Consider the following 22994-nt stretch of genomic DNA (forward strand, 5'->3'; position numbering starts at 1 on the left):
ATTCATATTCATAAATGATTCAGGATTAGAAGTAAATCAAATACACTAATGCAATCATACAAATACACCAGCATATAGGAGAAAACCAAGATAGCTTTATTGATTGATAACAAGGTTCAGGAAGAGATACAACCTAGAGGGCTCCAATCCAGCATCTCCTTCCCAGCAGAATGGAATTCCTTCTTCAGCTCCCTTCAAAGCATTAAGCACCCAATATTTCCAGTCTCAAACCAACAACAATTCTTTGCAATAACAAAATTCCAGCCTCTAGATCTCATGGAGGAGAGATCTATATATAGTTATTTTGGAGAGAGGATGAGTCAGCTTGAGATCTGACTAGTGTCCTCTCCCTCTCTCAGTTCTTGAGTCCACTTGGAGGTTCTTGCTTCCGCTTAGAGATTTGGAACCTCTTACTCATCACCAGTCGAATTCCCTGAGGCAAGTGTCATTTTGGAAGCTTCCTGAGCATTGACACATTGAGGAATGAGCCTGCCACTTGTCCAAACTCGCTCAGCGCAGGTAGCTAGTGTTGGAGTTGACATTCAACGCAGGTAGCCAATGCAGCAGTTGACATGATCCTGAATTGACTTGTTTTTGAGTGGTTTCAGGTGGAGAACTTTTGTGAATTGTTGTGGTTAGTTAGCCTTGTTCCTCTAGGGGTAGGAACAACATGTTTAGGAACTTTGGATCCCTTAGATTATGGACATTTCATGCTCAATGCTGTAAGGCACAAAAGTGTCTATAACAGTTTCCCCCTAAAGTATGAGGCCGTTTATCGGGTGAAATGCTTTATCCAGGAGGGTCCGAAGTTCATCCATTTGCTGGGAGGAGACCTGTAATAAGATACAATACAATACATTATGATTCATACTGCTTTCATGATCTAGTTGAGGCGGGCATTCCCATGCTCAGCTTTATAAATTCATTTTTGTACATAGAACAGACGATCGTATGATGGTAGACTGATAATTTTGGCGAAATTATCATCCTTTGAGTAGGATGATCATCTGGTGCAATGATGTACATGTCAAATGTCTTTATCTTTCCTGAATATATATCGCAGCCTGGATGGATGAAACTAGATCCAGGGTCTTCAAACTCGTTCGATCTTCACTCTAAGTACAAGTCGATCCATGTGAGAATTGCGCTGAAGTCGAACATGGAAAGACATCGCTTGATTACCGGTCAATGATGTAAACCGTTAATAAGCGCGAGAGGAATCACCGATAATGATAATGACCCTCAAGGTACTGCAGTACAATTCATGTGGTGTGAATAAATGACTTGGCATCGAACATCGCGCAAAATCTTCTGGTCGAAGGTCATTGATGTATACCTGTCGCCGGAAGCGAGAAACTTGCCATTGAGGCATGCAAGCTTCAAAGTACTGAAGGGGTTGTTCCTAGATCAACTTCTTGGATAATGAGCTGATGTCGACAAGAAGCGATCCGTCAAAGGAGGGGCTTGATGAATCCCACATCAGTGACATGGAACGGAGCTAATGATTTTAATGGAGGTGAAAACGATCTGTGACATATGATTCAGGGTGGCGGTCATGAATGGATGAAGGATAATGTATGGCAGTGGATGGGACCCGGTTGACTCTTTCTGAACGACTTCTCTTGAACATATGGAGACACTGATGTGATGGATCCGTAGCAATACCCCAAATATGGATGGTATGGTGAGACCATGGTGATGTGACCGGTGAATGAAACAACCCAACCCGAATGTGGTACGGAGGAAAAGTGTCATGTTCAAGAGCGACCTGCTACCATCAAAGTTTTCTTTAGTTTCTCCCAATTTTTCCCCAGTCATTGCTGACCAGTACCTCTTTATTTTTGTCAAGCTTGAGGAGGATAACATATGCTTGTTCTATAACCTGCCCTTCGGGCAAGCCCATCGCTATGTTTGAACGAGCCTAGCGATAGTGAAACTCGTTCTCGTCTAAAGACAAGTTTGTCGCTATTTAGTGATTTTAACAAGTCTAACGACAAGGATAACTCGATCCTTTTCATTTTTAGAGAGTCTGAAAAGGTACATAAAGTCAACTCCAAAATTCCTTTTTCGTCATCTAATCCCTTAAGTCCGAAAAAGTATAAAACAATACAGAAGGGATGAGTTTTCGATAGTTTTAACGAGCCGAACAAAACAAGCGCTCGATCTTTTTGTGCAATAATTCCTCAGGTCCAAAAAGATTAAAATCTAGAGGAGGGATAGCTTTTCCGGTTGCTTTAACGAGCTGGACGGCCAAAACTCGGCAATCTTTTCATATTTTACGAGTCAATTGAAAAGAGCTTAAAGAAGACTCGTCTTTTGAGGAACGAGTGATAAACAGGATTAGCAGCAGATTCCAGGTACAGGTTGGAATTTTCCAATCACGGCAGTGTCACAAGGATGGCTAGGTGAAATCACTCTTCGCAGCTGTTCCTCAAAATGGGTAAACAATCATATGGAGGTGAACGATCGGCCAAATGAAAAGTGGAGGTGACAGTGCAAACACGACCAAGGCTTTTATGGCTGATAAATTTACGATCACAGTGGTTATTTACCGGTTCATTTTTTCTGGATGAGCTTGAACTCTAGGGGAAAGCTTGCTCACAATCGCTTTTCTATTTTTTAACGAGCATAAATTCCGCGTTAAAACTGCTCGATTTTGCGTTTATTTTTTAACGAGCATGAACTTTATGCCAAAACTTCTCGATAAGTTTGCATGTCCCCAGCATAACAACGCACATCGAGGTGCATTAAGCACCCAATGTTTCCAGTCTCAAACCAACAACAATTCTTTGCAATAACAAAATTCCAACCTCTAGATCTCATGGAGGAGAGATCTATATATAGTTATTTTGGAGAGAGGATGAGTCAGCTTGAGATATGACTAGTGTCCTCTCCCTCTCTCAGTTCTTGAGTCCACTTAGAGGTTCTTGCTTCCACTTGGAGATTTGGAACCTCATACTCATCACCAGTCGAATTCTCTGAGGCAAGTGTCATTTTGGAAGCTTCCTGAGCATTGACACATTGAGGAATGAGCCTGCCACTTGTCCAAACTCGCTCAGCGTAGGTAGCCTTTGTTGGAGTTGACATTCAACGCAGGTAGACAGTGGAGCAATTGACATTCAATGCAGATGCTCAGTAGAGCAGTTGACATGATCCTGATTTGACTTGTTTTTGAGTGGTTTCAGGTGGAGAACTTCTATGAATTGCTGTGGTTAGTTAGCCTTGTTCCTCTAGGGGTAGGAACAACATGTTTAGGGACATTGGATCCCTTAGATTATGGACATTTCATGCTCAATGCTGTAAGGCACAAAAATGTCTATAACAGTTGCCCCCTAAAGTATGAGGCCGTTTATCGGGTGAAATGCTTTATCCAGGAGGGTCCGAAGTTCATCCATTTGCTAGGAGGAGACCTGTAATAAGATACAATACAATACATTATGATTCATACTGTTTCCAAGATCTAGCTGAGGCGGGCATTCCCATGCTCAGCTTTATAAATTCATTTTTGTACATAGAACAGACGATCGTCTGATGGTAGACTGATAATTTTGGCGAAATCATCATCCCTTGCGTAGGATGATCATCTGCTGCAATGATGTACATGCCAAATGTCTTTATTTTTCCTGAATATATATCACAACCCAGATGGATGAAACTAGATCCGGGGTCTTCAAACTCGTTCGATCTTCACTCTAAGTACAAGTCGATCCATGTGAGAATTGCGCTGAAGTCGAACATGGAAAGACATCGCTTGATTACCGGTCAATGATGTAAACCGTTAACAAGTGCGAGAGGAATCACCGATAATGATAATGACCCTCAAGGTACTGCAGTACAATTCACGTGGTCTGAATAAAGGACATGGCGTCGAACACCACGCAAAATCTTCTGGTCGAAGGTCATTGATGTATACCTGTCGCCGGAAGTGAGAAACTTGCCATTGAGGCATGCAAGCTTCAAAGTACTGAAGGGGTTGTTCCTAGATCAACTTCTTGGATAATGAGCTGATGTCGACAAGAAGCGATCCGTCAAAGGAGGGCCTTGATGAATCCCACATCAGTGACACGGAACGGAGCTAATGATTTTAATGGAGGTGAAAACGATCTGTGACATATGATTTAGGGTGACGGTCATGAATGGATGAAGGATAATGTATGGCAGTGGATGGGACTCGGTTGACTCTTTCTGAACGACTTCTCTTGAACATATGGCGACACTGATGCGATGGATCGGTAGCATTACCCCAAATATGGATGGTATGGCGAGACCATGGTGATGTGACCGGTGAATGAAACAACCCAACCCGAATGTGGTACGGAGGAAAAGTGTCATGTTCAAGAGCGACTTGCTACCATCAAAGTTTTCTTTAGTTTCTCCCAATTTTTCCCCAGTCATTGCTAACCAGTACCTCTTTACTTTTGTCAAGCTTGAGGAGGATAACATATGCTTGTTCTATAACCTGCCCTTCGGGAAAGCCCATCGCTATGTTTTAACGAGCCTAGCGATAGTGAAACTCGTTCTCGTCTAAAGACAAGTTTGTCGCTATTTAGTGATTTTAACGAGTCTAACGACAAGGATAACTCGGTCCTTTTCATTTTTAGAGAGTCTGAAAAGGTACATAAAGTCAACTCCAAAATTCCTTTTTCGTCATCTAATGCCTTAAGTCCGAAAAAGTATAAAACAATACAGAAGGGATGAGTTTTCGATAGTTTTAACGAGCCGAACAAAACAAGCGCTCGATCTTTTTGTGCAATAATCCCTCAGGTCCAAAAAGATTAAAATCTAGAGGAGGGATAGCTTTTCCGGTTTCTTTAACGATCTGGAAGGCCAAAACTCGGCAATCTTTTCATATTTTACGAGTCAATTGAAAAGAGCTTAAAGAAGACTCGTCTTTTGAGGAACGAGTGATGAACAGGGATAGCAGCTGATTCCAGGTACAGGCTGGAATTTTCGAATCACGGCAGTGTCACAAGGATGGCTAGGTGAAATCACTCTTCGCAGCTGTTCCTCAAAATGGATAAACAATCATATGGAGGTGAACGATCGGCCAAATGAAAAGTGGAGGTGACGGTGCAAACATGACCAAGGCTTTTATGGCTGATAAATTTACGATCACAGTGGTTATTTACCGGTTCATTTTTTCTGGATGAGCTTGAACTCTAAGGGAAAGCTTGCTCACAATCGCTTTTCTATTTTTTAACGAGCATAAATTCCGCGTTAAAACTGTTCGATTTTGCGTTTATTTTTTAACGAGCATGAACTTTATGCTAAAACTGCTCGAATCTTGCATTTATTTTTTAACGAGCATGAACTTTATGCTAAAACTGCTCGATAAGTTTGCATGCCCCCAGCATAACAATGCAAATCGAGGTGCATGCCCCCAAGCTTCATTGCATTCAACTCGGTGGTTGGAATGAAGGTTTACCTTTGAGATTTGGAAAGGGGATTGTTTCATTTTTTAATGAGGTTGACACAGTAAAAGAACTATCCTCATGACTCCTTGTTTCATTTTTTAACGAGGTTGACATGAGATAAGAACCGTCCTTAGAATCCAAATCCATTAGATGTAGAAGGCTTCATATTCCACTGTGGCCACTTCCGCCAGATTACTTGGAGGCGGTAGGGCAAAAGTACCCATTAAAGCAGGGTCTTTTAGGAGACCTACTCCGATATTTTGGAGCGAATGATTTCTTCCATGGATCATTGGAATGCTTCCCGTAACTTGTGAACTATTGGGGAGAAAAGTTTTTTGGTCGACGATTGTAATTCCTCCTTGGAAGGGAAATGCAATCTTCCTGAAGTAGGTCGACACGACTGCGGCCATGGCATAGATCCACGGTCTTCATAATAGGATGTTGTAATCAAGATTCCCATCGATGACTTCAACATCTATTTCTACTATTTTCCCTCCTTGTAATCAAGATTCCCATCGATGACTTCAACATCTATTTCTACTGTTTGGCGAAATCATCATCCCTTGAACAAACAGATATAGCTATTCTGGTTTCTTCCTTTATGAAATATGAAAGAGGGGAGATTGATAGACTTACTGTTGTCTTTCATTTGTCCCTCGATCTAGATCCTCTTCCCTTTGGGTGTTCACAGCTACTTGCCTCCTCGCTTACTCAAGAGAACAACTACTTGATTCCCACGAGATCACAAGAGAACAACTACCTGTGACAAGAGAACAGCTACTTGCGACAAGAGAAGAACACAACACAAAGGCAAATATCCATATTCATAAATGACTCAGGATTAGAAGTAAATCAAATACACTAATGCAATCATACAAATACACCAGTATATAGGAGAAAACCAAGATAGCTTTATTGATTGATAACAAGGTTCAGGAAGAGATACAACCCAGAGGGCTCCAATCCAACATCTCTTTCCCAGCAGAATGGAATTCCTTCTTCAACTCCCTTCAAAGCATTAAGCACCCAATGTTTCCAGTCTCAAACCAACAGCAATTCTTTGCAATAACAAAATTCCAGCCTCTAGATCTCATGGAGGAGAGATCTATATATAGTTATTTTGGAGAGAGGATGAGTCAGCTTGAGATCTGACAAGTGTCCTCTCCCTCTCTCAGTTCTTGAGTCCACTTGGAGGTTCTTGCTTCCACTTGGAGATTTGGAACCTCTTGTTGGAAATAATACTGAGAGGGGGGGGTGAATCAGTATTATCACATTAATAAAACTTTTTCATTTCCATAATCAGATTCATATATGCTACTTCCACAACTTCTTATGATTAAGTTAATTAATCCTCAATGAGTGCATTAGAACTTTATCAACCATATTATCAGTTAACAAATGCAGTAACATAGAATAGATCATCACACATAAGGCACACATGAACACCATGATATAAGGTGGAAACCCAATGTGGGAGAAAACCACCTGCTGCAAGTCATCTCAATCTTCTTTAATAAGAAAATCCTTTTACAATATTTTGTACTGGTGCAGTCTTATACCAGCACGGGAGCTACAACCCCCTTTTCTCTTGTACTAGCCGATCCATTTACTAGTACGCAGGCTACTACCTGGTACAATGCTCCAAAGATTTCCTTTAGCTCTTGTACTAGCTTAGATACTAGTACGTAGGTGCTGACCTACAATCTTCTCTCCTCCAGGTACCACGTTTCATCAATTTTCATACTGTATACACTAAAGCACAACACATAATCTGAAAGGCCACATTTCATCCAATTTTCATACTGGACCCAACAACAACATTGAAGCTCATAATCAAAAAACCTTCTGAATCACCCAATCACTAGATCAATACATATACAATGAGAGTCATCAATCAGATCTAGTCCATCAGATCATTAAGAACCTGATCCATTCATTCATCAATTCTGAAGCTAATCATAATCATTCACTCAATCACTGCTGTTATCAGAACATAATACCAGAAACCAGACATCACTTCAAAACCCAGAACACAACAATGATAAACATGAACAGCTAAATTGATTTCAAGAGAAGTACGCAGCTTCACCCATGTAATGCCTGCATACAGTACGCACTGTTCTGAACTGTGCACCTGCGTACCCACGCACTGTGCCAAATAGACTTCCTGTGTACCTCCGCAACTACAGCACTTCTGCGCCTGCGTACCGACGCACCTGCAGTGCTTCTGCGCCTACGTATCGGCGCACCTACAGCGCTTCTGAGCCTGCATACCGACGCACTTTTCTTTCACTGTACCTACGTACCTTCGGGCATAAATGATTTCAAGACTTCAAGAATAACCCAGACAGTCAGATCTACAGATCTGATCATGCGCCGAAGAGATCTCAGCCCATCAGTAGATTCGCCTTCTTTAGATCTAGACCAAATCTAGCCCTCATAAGATATTCAACCAAAGACATGCTCAAGCCAAATGATCTCCTTTGCTTTATATAGGCAAGCTCCTCCTAAAATCATGGAACAATACCACGAGCCAACACCATAATAACCCAATACCGTCGGCTAAATATCAAGAGTAAAACATAAGAAAACCCCACATGTGAATTTCTTTGCCTTGAAATGTGTGCACTGGGGGTACGCACCTCCTGAACAGCTGGCCTGCGTATCTGAATGCGGTCCCTGCACGGTGTACCTGCGGGTACGCACTTTCTGTAAGGTGTACCTATGTACCCCTTATTTTCTTCAATATTTGATAGCTGATCATCAACCTCTGCTGCTAACTTGAAGTACAGTGATCTATCACCTGAATGGGTTGCCATCAAGGACAACACTTTAGCCATAATGCCAACAATCTCCCCCTTTGGACTTGATGGCAAAGTTTACTAAGAACTTGCCATTTTATTCCTTTGAGCTGTCCTGTATGTCACATCTGATATCTCTTCTGTAGATTCATCTGAATGTATATAAGTGAGATGATCTTCTATGAGAGGGTTGCCATCAAGTACAACACATGCATCATAATGCCAACAATCTCCCCCTTTGGACTTGATGGCAACAACACCAAATCACTCTCCCCCTTTGACATCAAGGGAAAAGGGGTATGCTCCCCCTAAGAACATGCTCCCCTTGACTATAAACCAGATCTGCTGAAGTCTCTGAATGAGTTCCCCCTTTGTATATGTCCTGGTGCTCCAATCTGATAATGGTCTTTCTGAGAATAAGCTGAGATGTCTGCTCTGCTATATAGTGCTGTTCATGCTCAAGCTCCCCCCGACTGTAAGCAAGGTCTGCAAAAAGATGTTCTTCAAGAAGAACATGACTTTATATATCATAAATGACCTTCCTATCACCAAAAGACTCAATACATACATCCATCACCCATCACAATAAGGATCATCCATCCAATCAAGTGGGAATACATCAGAAATATGAAAACCAAATACATTACATCTTCATCCCATGCATAGTGGGGGGACGTAGGTCGTTACATGACCTGAAGAGATGACTACAATAGATAGACCATTACAACATGAGTCTTGCTACGACCTTTACATCAAACATCTAAAGATCATGACAAACATCATCAACAGCACTGTATAATCTGCTCCATAGTATCTGTCAACATCAAGGACTTCTGCATCAACTCATAACCATCCAGATCTACATGAATCAAGAGCCATCAAATGAAAGCATCTGCATCAATCAACATATGTATGAATAATCATCCCTGTATCCAGCCAACAATCCTCATCCATTTGTGCCAAGAACAATAAAGACTCCATGCAAGCATCATTAGAGAATCAACCATAAATCTGATCATGTGACCAACTCATAACCATAGCAAGATGAATCATAAGCATCGTCACCAAGGACCATAATGCCAAAAATGCATTCAAGACATAAGCTCCCCTTGAACCAGTGCCATCTGTCAAATCTGATCAAGTATATCAATAAGAAGAATCAGCCAATAAATGCCTTGAGACAGGTACACACTTCATCTTCTGCTCCCCTGCGTACACCCGTAGATATCCTTCTGCTGCACTGCATATATACGCAGACGGTCTTCTATTACAGAGCGTACCCATGCACCTGTTCCATCAGTTGCGCCGCGTACTGCACGCACCTTTTATTTTATCGCGCCGCGTACTTTTCTGTAAGTCCGCAGGGTATCCTTTATCACGCCGCGTACCGCACGCACTCTTTGCTTCTATCGCGCCGCGTACTCCTCTGTAAGTCCGCACCTCTTTTTCTGTTTCTCCGCGTCCGTCCGCATGGGGACTGTGCCTTCACCTGCGTACATCCGCACCCAGTCTTACGCTCTGCTGCGTACGCCCGCACTTTCACAGTTGATGATCTGCGTACTTCTAATTAGGGCCAAATTAACAGTCCTCCTTTGTGCTACTGACAGTCAGATTCCCAGATCTGATAGATTCATTTCCAACTTCACTTGCCTACTGCCTTCAAACAAGCATATACGCGATTGTGCAGTATCCAACTCGCGTATATATGCGACTTGCCTTTATGAAGTTTGCATATGAGATTCAGGAACCTGAAGTTTTGTACTTTCAGCTTCCTCTGATTTTGGTATGTCTGTACATTGTGCTGTGCCATCCTTTTCTGACTGTACTTCCTTTTTCCTCCATATCTTCAAGCGTGATGATGACATTTTCTCCTTTTGATATGGTGCCCATACTTTGTTCCTACATTCCTTAGCTATATGTCCAGGCTTGTTACATGCATAACATCTTACATGTTTCATATTCCTCCTGTAACAATCAACAGCTTTGTGACCAAACGTATTGCAAGCAAAGCAATATCCATAAAAATACCTTGATTGAGATGACTTGTCTGCATAATAGTCTTGAACTCTTCTTCTTCTACATCTAGCTGCAACATGTCCAAGATTATGACATACATAACATTCAACATTATTCATAGGAGGAGTAAAGGATTTTCTTTGAGGAATCTTTTTCCTTGGTTGATGATGAGATTGATCTTTCATTTCTTCATTGATCACTTTAGATTTCTCTTTAGAATTCCTTGCCTCACCTTGTGAACTAGATTCACCTTCAACAGATTCATGGAAACCAAGACCAGTCTTTATAGTAGGGGACCTTTGACTACTAAGAATATCATCTAATACTTTAGAGCAATCTTGAAATCGTAAAAGCTTATCCTTTTCTAATAGTTTACCTTTCAAGATATTTACCTCAACCTGAAGCTGTTCTTCCTTTTCAAGAGATTTCTTTTTCAAAACTTCTTCAGCTTTCCTTCCTTCTTCCATTTGATCCCTTAGTTTGAGAATCTCCTTTTCTTGTTCTTCATTCAGATCCTGCTGCATTTGACGAACTCGGAAGGCACATTCTAGTTGAGATTTTAAGCTGGTGACTTCGTTTTCTTGTTTTTCAATAGCTTGGAGTAGATCTGTATTCTGCTTCTTTGATTCTTCAAGATCTCCTTTTAGTGAGAGGATTGTAGCTTCAAGATTTTCATAATAACTGGATCGATCTCTGAGCTCCTAGATTGTTGTGTTCTTTTCAATGACTTCATTTCTTAGAGATGTTGCTTCATCCTGCAACTTTTGATACCTTTCCTTGCATAACTTGAGGGCACCACTCTTTACGTCAAAACGTTTATCTTGTTCAATAATTTTGTTTGTCAGCCTGTTAAATTCTGCCTCTATTTGACATCTTTCTTGCTCACCCATAAGAGCAAGTTCAGTAGTCTCACTATCACTTTCATCTCTTTCACAAGGAAATATAGCTGGAACATCAGAGGCTAACACATTCATACCTGATAATGATTCTGAATCTGATTCTGAATCTGAAGAGCTTCTTATGCCTAATCCCCAATCAATTCTTCCACTTTCATAGTCTTCTGAGATGACTTCTTTTTCTTATGAGCTTTCTTCTTAAGCTTCTTTCCCATTGTTCCACGGATCTCCTTCAAGCGATCAAGCTTCTATCAAAGGACCTGCTCTGATACCAATTGTTGGAAATAATACTGAGAGGGGGGGGGGGGGGGTGAATCAGTATTATCACATTAATAAAACTTTTTCATTTCCATAATCAGATTCATATATGCTACTTCCACAACTTCTTATGATTAAGTTAATTAATCTTCAATGAGTGCATTAGAACTTTATTAACCATATTATTAGTTAGCAAATGCAGTAACATAGAATAGATCATCACACATAAGGCACACATGAACACCATGATATAAGGTGGAAACCCAATGTGGGAGAAAACCACCTGCTGCAAGTCATCTCAATCTTCTTTAATAAGAAAATCCTTTTACAATATTTTGTACTGGTGCAGTCTTATATCGGCACAGGAGCTACAACCCCCTTTGCTCTTGTACTAGCCAATCCATTTACTAGTACACAGGCTACTACCTGCTACAATGCTCCAAAGATTTCCTTTAGCTCTTGTACTAGCTTAGATACTAGTACGTAGGTGCTGACCTACAATCTTCTCTCCTCCAGGTACCACGTTTCATCAATTTTCATACTGGATACACTGAAGCACAACACATAATCTGAAAGGCCACATTTCATCCAATTTTCATACTGGACCCAACAACAACATTGAAGCTCATAATCAAACAACCTTCTAAATCACCCAATCACTAGATCAATACATATACAATGAGAGTCATCAATCAGATCTAGTCCATCAGATCATTAAGAACCTGATCCATTCATTCATCAATTCTGAAGCTAATCATAATCATTCACTCAATCACTGCTGTTATCAGAACATAATACCAGAAACCAGACATCACTTCAAAACCCAGAACACAGCAATGATAAACATGAACAACTAAATTGATTTCAAGAGAAGTACGCAGCTTCACCCATGTAATGCCTGCGTACAGTACGCACTGTTCTATACTGTGCACCTGCATACCCACGCACTGTGCCAAATAGACTTCCTACGTACCTCCGCAACTGCAGCACTTCTGCGCCTGCATACCGACGCACCTGCAGCGCTTCTGCGCCTGCGTACCGGCACACCTGCAGCGCTTCTGAGCCTGCGTACCGGCGCACTTTTCTTTCACTGTACCTGCGTACCTTCGGGCATAAATGATTTCAAGACTTCAAGAATAACCCAGACAGTCAGATCTACAGATCTGATCATGCGCCGAAGAGATCTCAGTCCATCAGTAGATTCGCCTTCTTTAGATCTAGACCAGATCTAGCCCTCATAAGATATTCAACCAGAGACATGCTCAAGCCAAATGATCTCCTTTGCTTTATATAGGCAAGCTCCTCCTAAAATCATGGAACAATACCACGAGCCGACACCATAATAACCCAATACCGTCGGCTAAATATCAAGAGTAAAACATAAGAAAACCCCACATGTGAATTTATTTGCCTTGAAATGTGTGCACTGGGGGTACGCACCTCCTGAACGGCTGGCCTGCGTATCTGGACGCTGTCCCTGCACGGTGTACCTGCGGGTACGCACTTTCTGTAAGGTGTACCTGCGTACCCCTTATTTTCTTCAATATTTGATAGCTGATCATCAACCTCTGCTGCTGACTTGAAGTACAGTGATCTATCACCTGAATGGGTTGCCATCAAGGACAACACTTTAGCCATAATGCCAACACCTCTTACTCATCACTAGTCGAATTCTCTGAGGCAAGTGTCATTTTGGAAGCTTCCTGAGCATTGACACATTGAGGAATGAGCCTGCCACTTGTCCAAACTCGCTCAGTGCAGGTAGCCTTTGTTGGAGTTGACATTCAACGCAGGTAGACAGTGGAGCAATTGACATTCAGCGCAGATGCTCAGTGGAGCAGTTGACATGATCCTGAATTGACTTGTTTTTGAGTGGTTTCAGGTGGAGAACTTCTGTGAATTGCTGTGGTTAGTTAGCCTTGTTCCTCTAGGGGTAGGAACAACATGTTTAGGGACTTTGGATCCCTTAGATTATGGACATTTCATGCTCAATGCTGTAAGGCACAAACATGTCTATAACAGTTGCCCCCTAAAGTATGAGGCCGTTTATCGGGTGAAATGCTTTATCCAAGAGGGTCCGAAATTCATCCATTTGCTCGGAGGAGACCTGTAATAAGATACAATACAATACATTATGATTCATACTGTTTTCATGATCTAGCTGAGGCGGGCATTCCCATGCTCAGCTTTATAAATTAATTTTTGTACATAGAACAGACGATCGTCTGATGGTAGACTGATAATTTTGGCGAAATCATCATCCCTTGAGCAAACAGATACAGCTATTCTGGTTTCTCCTTGCGAGTTATCAACGACAAGGATAACTCGGTCCTTTTCATTTTTAGAGAGTCTGAAATGGTACATAAAGTCAACTCCAAAATTCCTTTTCGTCATCTAATCCCTTAAGTCTGAAAAAGTATAAAACAATACAGAAGGGATGAGTTTTCGATAGTTTTAACGAGCCGAATAAGACAAGCGCTCGATCTTTTTGTGCAATAATCCCTCAGGTCCAAAAAGATTAAAATCTAGAGGAGGGATAGCTTTTCCGGTTTCTTTAACGAGCTGGACGGCCAAAACTCGGCAATCTTTTCATATTTTACGAGTCAATTGAAAAGAGCTTAAATAAGACTCGTCTTTTGAGGAACGAGTGATAAACAGGGTTAGCAGCAGATTCCAGGTACAGGTTGGAATTTTCGAATCACGGCAGTGTCACAAGGATGGCTAGGTGAAATCACTCTTCGCAGCTGTTCCTCAAAATGGGTAAACAATCATATGGAGGTGAACGATCGGCCAAATGAAAAGTGGAGGTGACGGTGCAAACACGACCAAGGCTTTTATGGCTGATAAATTTACGATCATAGTGGTTATTTACTGGTTCATTTTTTCTGGATGAGCTTGAACTCTAGGGGAAAGCTTGCTCACAATCGCTTTTCTATTTTTTAATGAGCATAAATTCCGCGTTAAAACTGCTCGATTTTGCATTTATTTTTTAACGAGCATGAACTTTATGCTAAAACTGCTCGATAAGTTTGCATGCCCCTAGCATAACAACGCAAATCGAGGTGCATGCCCCCAAGCTTCATTGCATTCAACTCGGTGGTTGGAATGAAGGTTTACCTTTGAGATTTGGAAAGGGGATTGTTTCATTTTTTAATGAGGTTGACACAGTAAAAGAACTATCCTCATGACTCCTTGTTTCATTTTTTAACGAGGTTGACACGAGATAAGAACCGTCCTCAGAATCCAAATCCATTAGATGTAGAAGGCTTCATATTCCACTGTGGCCACTTCCGCCAGATTACTTGGAGGCTGTAGGGAAAAAGTACCCATTAAAGCAGGGTCTTTAAGGAGACCTACTCCGATATTTTGGAGCGAATGATTTCTTCCATGGATCATTGGAATGCTTCCCATAACTTGTGAACTGTTGGGGAGAAAAGTTTGTTGGTCGACGATTGTAATTCCTCCTTGGAAGGGAAATGCAATCTTCCTGAAGTAGGTCGACACGACTGCGGCCATGGCATAGATCCACGGTCTTCCTAGTAGGATGTTGTAATCAAGATTCCCATCGATGACTTCAACATCTATTTCTACTGTTTTCCCTCCTAGTTCAACTTTCAAGTTACTTGGGATACCATACGGGGTATATGTCCTTCTGTCGAATGCTTTTAATGTTGTCGCAGATCGCGACAAGGTTGGAGATCCTAAAGTTTTCCAGCAACTCATCGACATAATGCATGTAGATGCCCCCTCATCAATAATTGTTCGATGAACAGTTTTGTTGAGGGCTTTCACTTGAATAAGGAAAGCTAGTTGATCTGGTAACTGAGGGTCATATCCTTTATGATCAAAGGCCACAAGATTGGAATCCATTGGGTCAATCCCACCTGTTGCTGATAATAAAGCTTGCTCTTGGGAGAAGCAATTTTGCGGTACTTCAAGTGTCAACATAGCGGACGGCGATTCGGCCAGGTCCTCTATCTGCGCTATTTTTGCACAAGGATTAAATGTCGATTTGTGTACTGCTCCCTTTTGCGACTTTATCATTGGCTCAGGAACGATGGGTGGCACAACTTCGGTCAAAGTTGTTGTCGAACTACTAGGTTGCTCATTAGCCTTGTTGTTTGACAACTTTGGATTCCTGTAATCTTTATTCCTCGTCAAAGCATCATTTCGCTGCTTTGATACAGACAACATAAGCACTTGAGATCGGGAAGCATTTTGATTAGCAACCAGTTCGGTTCCCGGGCTTGGAAACGGATCAGTCAACACAGCTGAGGTTTTCGAACTCTTAAAGAGTCTTTTAAGCTCAGCTTTGTATGGACAATCTGCTGTCCAATGATCCTCATCGCATATATGACACCCCGTAGGGGGTTTCCTTTTTCTCCCTTTCTTTTTCTTCTTGCCCCCTGGTTGCTTCAGTTGTTTGCCCTTATCGTCCGACACGGCACTTACTCCTGAGGCAAGAAGTTCCTCATTTGCATTTTGACCGGAAATCTTACGGGCCTTTTTAGATATAGCCTTTGTCGATTTCATGTCTGTTGCGCCAATCACGCCATCGGCGGCATGAGAGTCATTGTTTGATTTAGGAGGAGGAGGAATTGAGAATTCTGGTCTAGGGGCATCAGGTATTTTGTCGTAGAGCGTGCCGGACTGAGTGTAAACCAAGTCCAAATATTGCGCATGAGCGATGACTTGCTCTTCCGTTACGACTCCCCCTTTTGCCACATCTTCCGTGATTGTAGGAAGTAAAGACTTGATAAACCATTCAGCTAATAGCTGATCGGGAACGTACGTTTTTACCATCCTGCGATGACGTCGCCACTCATGTATATGATCAGATATGTGAGTGGCCGTTGTCTGTTTGAAGTTGGTAAGGAGTTCTGTTCCTGTTTCATACCTTATCGGTAATTGAAAATGGGTTAAAAAGGTTGTGGCTAAGGTACTGAAGTTTTCGAACGAAGCTCTAGGAAATTCAATATACCATTTTGTCGCTGGACTGGTCAACATCCTCTGAAAAAGGCGAAGCCTTATCGAATCATCATTCGGTGTGTTTGATGAACACCACAGATGAAATGTCATCACATGATTCGACGGGTCTTCACCCGGATTTCCATTAAATTTAGGAATATCTGTCGGAAGTTTATGTGGGATCGCTGGCCACCAAGGGGCATAAGCAATTGGATCATTCGTCAGCCGGTTTAGATCTGGTAATTCTAGAGTTGCTACAAAGGGCAACTGTTGATTCAGGTTAGGCAAAGCATACCCTGGATAAGATGGAATCGCCTGAGCAGTGGGTCTTTGCATACCAGCATAATGTATTTGATGCTGGCAACTTTGACAAGGTTGATGGGCACAACCATTATAATATGGTTGTTGATAACCGCTTTGGAAATGCGATTGTCCATTACTTACAAAGACTTGTTGCTCAGGTCCTGGATATGATTGCTGGAATGGGGGTTGATGAGTTTGAACCAGCTCTGGTTGTTGGACCATTTGCTGTTGTCCAATACTGGATGATTGACCAAGATGAGGAGTCATATTACTTGTTTGAGCCTGAGTCGCTCCAGATAAGGAGGCACTAACCGGAGGTTGCGATTGAGTTGTCGAGACAAGGGTCTGTTGTATGGCAACCTGAGAAACTTGGGGTTGACATGCCACAGGTAGCGCTTGTACTTGCGACGCAATCACCATACCAGGTATAGTGGCAACATTCGACACAGGGTGGACTGGTTGCATTGAATATGCAACCCTTGGTTGTTGAGGCAGTATTGGTACCCATCCGCTGGATGTAATTCCAGTTTGACTTGAATTTTGTCGAAAACTCCCATATGGTTGTTCTCCGGGGGGGAACAATGAAAAGGCATACTGTCCTCCATATGGTGGCAATCTAGTACTTAAAGGGTAGATTGGCCTTTGAAGACACATTGGATCAATTCGTTGAGTTTCAACATAAGAAATACCAGATGATAATTCGGATGAAGAAATAGGAACTAACCATGTCGTCGAAACAGTCTCTGATTGGACTCCAACTTGTTGTTGACAATTCGCCGGGACAGATGGTATACCAGCGAACATCGTTGGAGTAGCGGAAGGAGGCTCTGCCGCTGCTGTGTCAGATGACACAGTCCTGGATGTCGACGGTTGTTCAGACATATCTAGTCTATCCAAAAGATTTTCTAGCGATTCTACAAGAACTTTTTGATGAAGGTAGACTAACTTCAAAGATCAACGAGGGAATGGTGATGATTATTCCGTTTAAAATAAATTTTAACGACGCTTGGACACAACTTGCTTTTTCAATTTTAAAGATTCGAGAAAAAACTAAAGATGACTCTAGTCTCGTTCGATGTTTTAACGAGCCCGAAGTGACAAATTATCGGATAGACTTTTTCTGTTATAGAGTCTGAAAAAGGCCAAAAGGAACTGCTCTGGAGTTCTAGGCAGAGGGTGTGCCAAACTTTTCGCAAAACCGTAGAATACTTTTTAAGGTACGGGCGGTCGATCTTCGTGAATGCTGTGTTCACTGCATTGCGATCAGTAGGGCGGCCGACACAGCTTCCTAAGGATAAAGGATATATGCCTATAGGGGTCTCCCAATATATACGCGACGGTACATGGGAGCACAATCCGTACTAGCGCTATCGTCCCTCAGGAGGAATCACCCACCTTCCACAAGATCGACAGTCACTAGGCTTAACGACGCCGGAACACATCTCTAGCCTAGACCTCTATGTTGTGCGTTATGTTGCAAAGCGTTGTTAAGTTCATTCGATTTATTTTAGGTTGATCTTTTTAAAGTTTGCCTTTCAAGGTTCACCACGAGATGTATGATACAAATTCCTAAATGCAGTCTAAGATGATAAGCAAGCTTTATTATCTTTTCAACTTTGAAAATCCTAGCTACTAAGGGAAAAGAAAGACACCATATTTTCTCAAAGAGCAATCAGCACACTCTAATGCACTTTTCCTAAATCCAACATGCAAACTATCAAATGCAAAATGCACAATGCAGGTGTTTGTTTTCCGCTTTCTTAGTATTGATGCCTACAAAGAAAGCTTTTTGTACAACTTTGAATTTGCTTTTAAATGATCAATACAAACAAGTTCATTTTTTCGAAATCAGAGAAGATAGAAGAGATTACAACACTTAACGATTTTCGAAATAAAGACTTGTTTTGACACTTCAAAAGAGACAAATTCAAACCAATAAGCAAAAGTAAATGTATAATCAATCTGCAAACAGCCAATGAACTCTCTTCTAAGATCACAATCAATCAGATCTGAATCAAAGGCTACAGGATGACTACTTTACTCATGCAAAGGAAAACTGTAAATGACACCACAAACACATAACAAACACTCACAGTATTTTTGTACAAAAGGAGGTAGAATCTAAGCAGAGAAAAGGGGTTTTTAACTGGTACCTATGCTGGTTAAAGGCTGCAAAAAACAGAGATCAAAACAGGGCAACAGAGAGCAGAGAACCCCAGCTGCACAAGGCCAAACTGGTTCAGCGCAACCTCAACACTGAGGATTTGATATTCAGCGCATGTAGCCTTCACGGGACCTGCGTTGAAATGCAGACTGCCTTCACAGCAGTTGCGCTAAAGGAGAAACTCTCGTTTCCCCTGGGTTCTGGGTCACAAAATGCTCAAAAATCAACTGTTTCAGGCCAAATCAGAAACACAAGCAAGGTATAATCAAAGGGATGCTTTGATAGGGTACTAAAGACTATCACAAAGGATCATCAAGTCATTTGTGAGTCCATTGTTTAGATCATAAACAAGTCCAGCAACTGGATCAGAGCAGCAACTTTCTACTTTGCATCCGGGAAAGATGCAGTTCGATTGTTGCTGTCAAGTCTATGAAGTAAACAAATGACAAAAACACAAATGAAATGAATAAACAAATTATCCCCAGCGGAGTCACCAATTTGTTGTGGGGAAAAATGCCTATGCAGGACGATCCTATCCACCTAAGGTGTGACAGAGCCTTTGCAACAAACAGATACAACTATTCTGGTTTCTTCCTTTATGAAATATGAAAGAGGGGAGATTGATAGACTTACCGTTGTCTTCCGTTTGTCCCTCGATCTAGATCCTCTTCCCTTTGGGTGTTCACAACTACTTGCCTCCTCACTTGCTCAAGAGAACAACTACTTGATTCCCACGAGATCACAAGAGAACAACTACCTGTGACAAGAGAACATCTACTTGCGACAAGAGAAGAACACAACACAAAGGCAGATATTCATATTCATAAATGATTCAGGATTAGAAGTAAATCAAATACACTAATGCAATCATACAAATACACCAGCATATAGGAGAAAACCAAGATAGCTTTATTGATTGATAACAAGGTTCAGGAAGAGATACAACCCAGAGGGCTCCAATCCAGCATCTCCTTCCCAGCAGAATGGAATTCCTTCTTCAGCTCCCTTCAAAGCACTAAGCACCCAATGTTTCCAGTCTCAAACCAACATCAATTCTTTGCAATAACAAAATTCCAGCCTCTAGATCTCATGGAGGAGAGCTCTATATATAGTTATTTTGGAGAGAGGATGAGTCAGCTTGAGATCTGACTAGTGTCCTCTCCCTCTCTCATTTCTTGAGTCCACTTGGAGGTTCTTGCTTCCACTTGGAGATTTGGAACCTCTTACTCATCACCAGTCGAATTCCCTGAGGCAAGTGTCATTTTGGAAGCTTCCTGAGCATTGACACATTGAGGAATGAGCCTGCCACTTGTCCAAACGCGCTCAGCACAGGTAGCTAGTGTTGGAGTTGACATTCAACGGAGGTATCCAGTGTAGCAGTTGACATTCAGCGCAGATGCTCAGTGGAGCAGTTGACATGATCCTGAATTGACTTGTTTTTGATTGGTTTCAGGTGGAGAACTTCTGTGAATTGCTGTCGTTAGTTAGCCTTGTTCCTCTAGGGGTAGGAACAACATGTTTAGGGACTTTGGATCCCTTAGATTATGGACATTTCATGCTCAATGTTGTAAGGCACAAAAATGTCTATAACATAGTGTCATGCTACTATGATCCTACAGGTACTCTGTGAAGCTAGTCATACAAGGGAGCAAGTAGCGAAAGGCTATCAAGAGAGAGAGAAATCGAACTAGGAGATTAGCACAAGACAGAGGTTGGTCTTATTTGTTCTTCTCTCATCTATATTTCATAAAGAAAAAATGAAAGTAGCTTTACGTTGTTTGTTTCTAAGGTAGCTACCACACCTTAGTGGGATAAGCAGTTCTGTGTGGACACTTTTCCCTGTAACAAAATGGCGACTCCACTGGGGACGAATTAGTTTGTTTCTTTATCTTCCTTGTTGCTTATTTTATAAACTTACAGACGAAGCCTGAAGTCCAGCCAGGTAGCTTTCGAACTGCATTTTCTATGCAAATGCAAAGTAGATAAATGCCACTTTAGCCAATCTCTAGGATTTGTTTATAAATTAAACAACTGATTTACAAACTCTCTTATTGCCCCTTGTGGTAGTTCTAGTAACCTCCTTAGATCTACCCCTTATTGTTGCTTTACTAATTAACATTTTCTCGACCAAAACCAATGAACTGAATTGCAAACTATGACCCGGAACCCAAGCAAAGTCTCGTCTCTAGCCCAGCACAGGTACTATTCTATGAATCTGAAATTCAGCGCACTTCTCGAGTGTGGTAGGTGCGCTACATTTCAAATTCCCTGTGTTACAGGTGTGCTGATCAGACTAGGCATTGTTCAGTTTTGGTTTCTGTGATTCATTCTTTTCAGTTCTATTCATGAATTTTGTTGCTTGTAATCAGTATATCTTTGTTTGAAACCCCTTTTCGTTGCTGTTATTCGGCCTCCTTTGTGTAAAAGAACTGTAAATGTTTCTGTGTATTTGTTGAGTCATTTTCAGTTCTCCTTTACAAAAAATAACGTAATCGTACTATCATCCTTTGATTTGAAAGTGTCGCAAGTGTCATTTTCAGTCATAGGAAAGAATTTGGTTGCTATTGATAGTCGATTATCCTGTTACTATTGTATTTGGTCTGAATTTGTAGATTTTCTAGTGTCAAAAGCAAGTATTCATTTCCAAATCATAAAATGTTGTGATTGTCTCCATTTTTTATTTTGAAAAGAAATTTGTTAATAATTGTCGCTTGAAAAGTAATTTAGATTTGTGCATTAGCTTTCTTTTTACCATTGACATACTAAGAAAGCCGAAAACAAATACATGCATGTGCATTTGCATTTAGACTGTTTGATTGGTTTGATTTAGGATGGTGCATTTAGAGTGTGCTCTTTGCTCTTTGTGAAAGAATACTGTCTCTCTTTCCTTAGTAGCTAGGATTTTCATTACACAAAGAACATAAAAGACTATTTATCATCTTAGGTTGCATTTTAGGAATTATACATCTACATCTCGCGGTGAACCTGAAAGGAAACTTTCTTAAGCAAGATCAACTATAAAATAAATTTAATGAATCTAACAACGCTTTGGAACCTAACGCACAACATCTAGAAGTCTAGGCTAGAGACGTATTCCGGCGTCATAAAGCTTGGTAACTGTTGTTCTCACTGATGGTTGGGTGATTCCTCCACTTTGAGACGATAAGTGCCAGTACAGACTTGTGCTCCCACGTACCGTCGAGTATTATTTTGGGAGACCACAATAGGCTTAATCCTTTATCCATAGGAAGTCGTGTCTGCCGCCATATCGATTGCAATGCACTGAACACAACATTCAGGAAGATTGACTGCCGTACAGTAAAAAGTATTCTAAAGTTTTGTAATTGGTTTGGTAATCCCTCTACCTAGATTTCCAGAGCAGTCCCTTTCGTTCCTTTTCAGGCTCCTTAACGGAAAAGGTCCATCTGAGCACTTGTCACTTCAGGCTCATTAAAAATCTAAGGTGACTAGAGTCATCTTTCATTTTTTCTCGACTCTTAAAAATTGAAAAAACAAGTTGTGTCAAAGCGTCTAAAATTTATTTTAAATGGAATAATCATCACCCTTTCCTACGTTGATCTTAGGTTGAGAAAATAGAATCCACCAACCAAGGAATTCCCCTTGGAGGAAATCCTAGTCCCTTCTCCTCTTGGGGTGATGTTAGTGCACCCCATATGGCCACATTGTCGCTTCCAGGATTGACAATCAGCTTGCCCATATGGCTCTTCTCAACCTCTGTCATTCAGAACCCCACAATTCCTGAGCAATCGAATCAGCAACTAGACGAATCCAGAGTTACCCACCAATATTCTACTTCCTCCAATTCTTCCTCTCCTCCATCCTCTTCGCTTGATGGGGTTGGTAAAGCCAAAAATCAAGTACCTGAGAAGAAGAAGAAGGAGCCAAAAGCGAATGGGGGAAACCAAGCGTCGTCCAACGAAAATCCACACACTGTACTGACCAAGCCTAAATCGCCATTTGTCATTTGCAAAGGAGACCACTATCATAGAGATTGTCCTTGCATCCCTCGGATCTTAAGGGACTGGTCTCCTCGTTTGCACAACCCGCTGTCGTCAACCTCTGATGATCATGTTGAAAACACACCGTCGACTAGTGAAAGTGAAGCCCCAGGACAAAAAGGAAAATATAGATTTCCTTGTAAACTGTGTGAAGG

The sequence above is a fragment of the Pinus tabuliformis genome, chromosome X, assembly GCF_031772625.1.
Source record: "Pinus tabuliformis cultivar Carrire ecotype Pingquan chromosome X, CPIR1, whole genome shotgun sequence".
NCBI classification, from domain to species: domain Eukaryota; kingdom Viridiplantae; phylum Streptophyta; class Pinopsida; order Pinales; family Pinaceae; genus Pinus; species Pinus tabuliformis.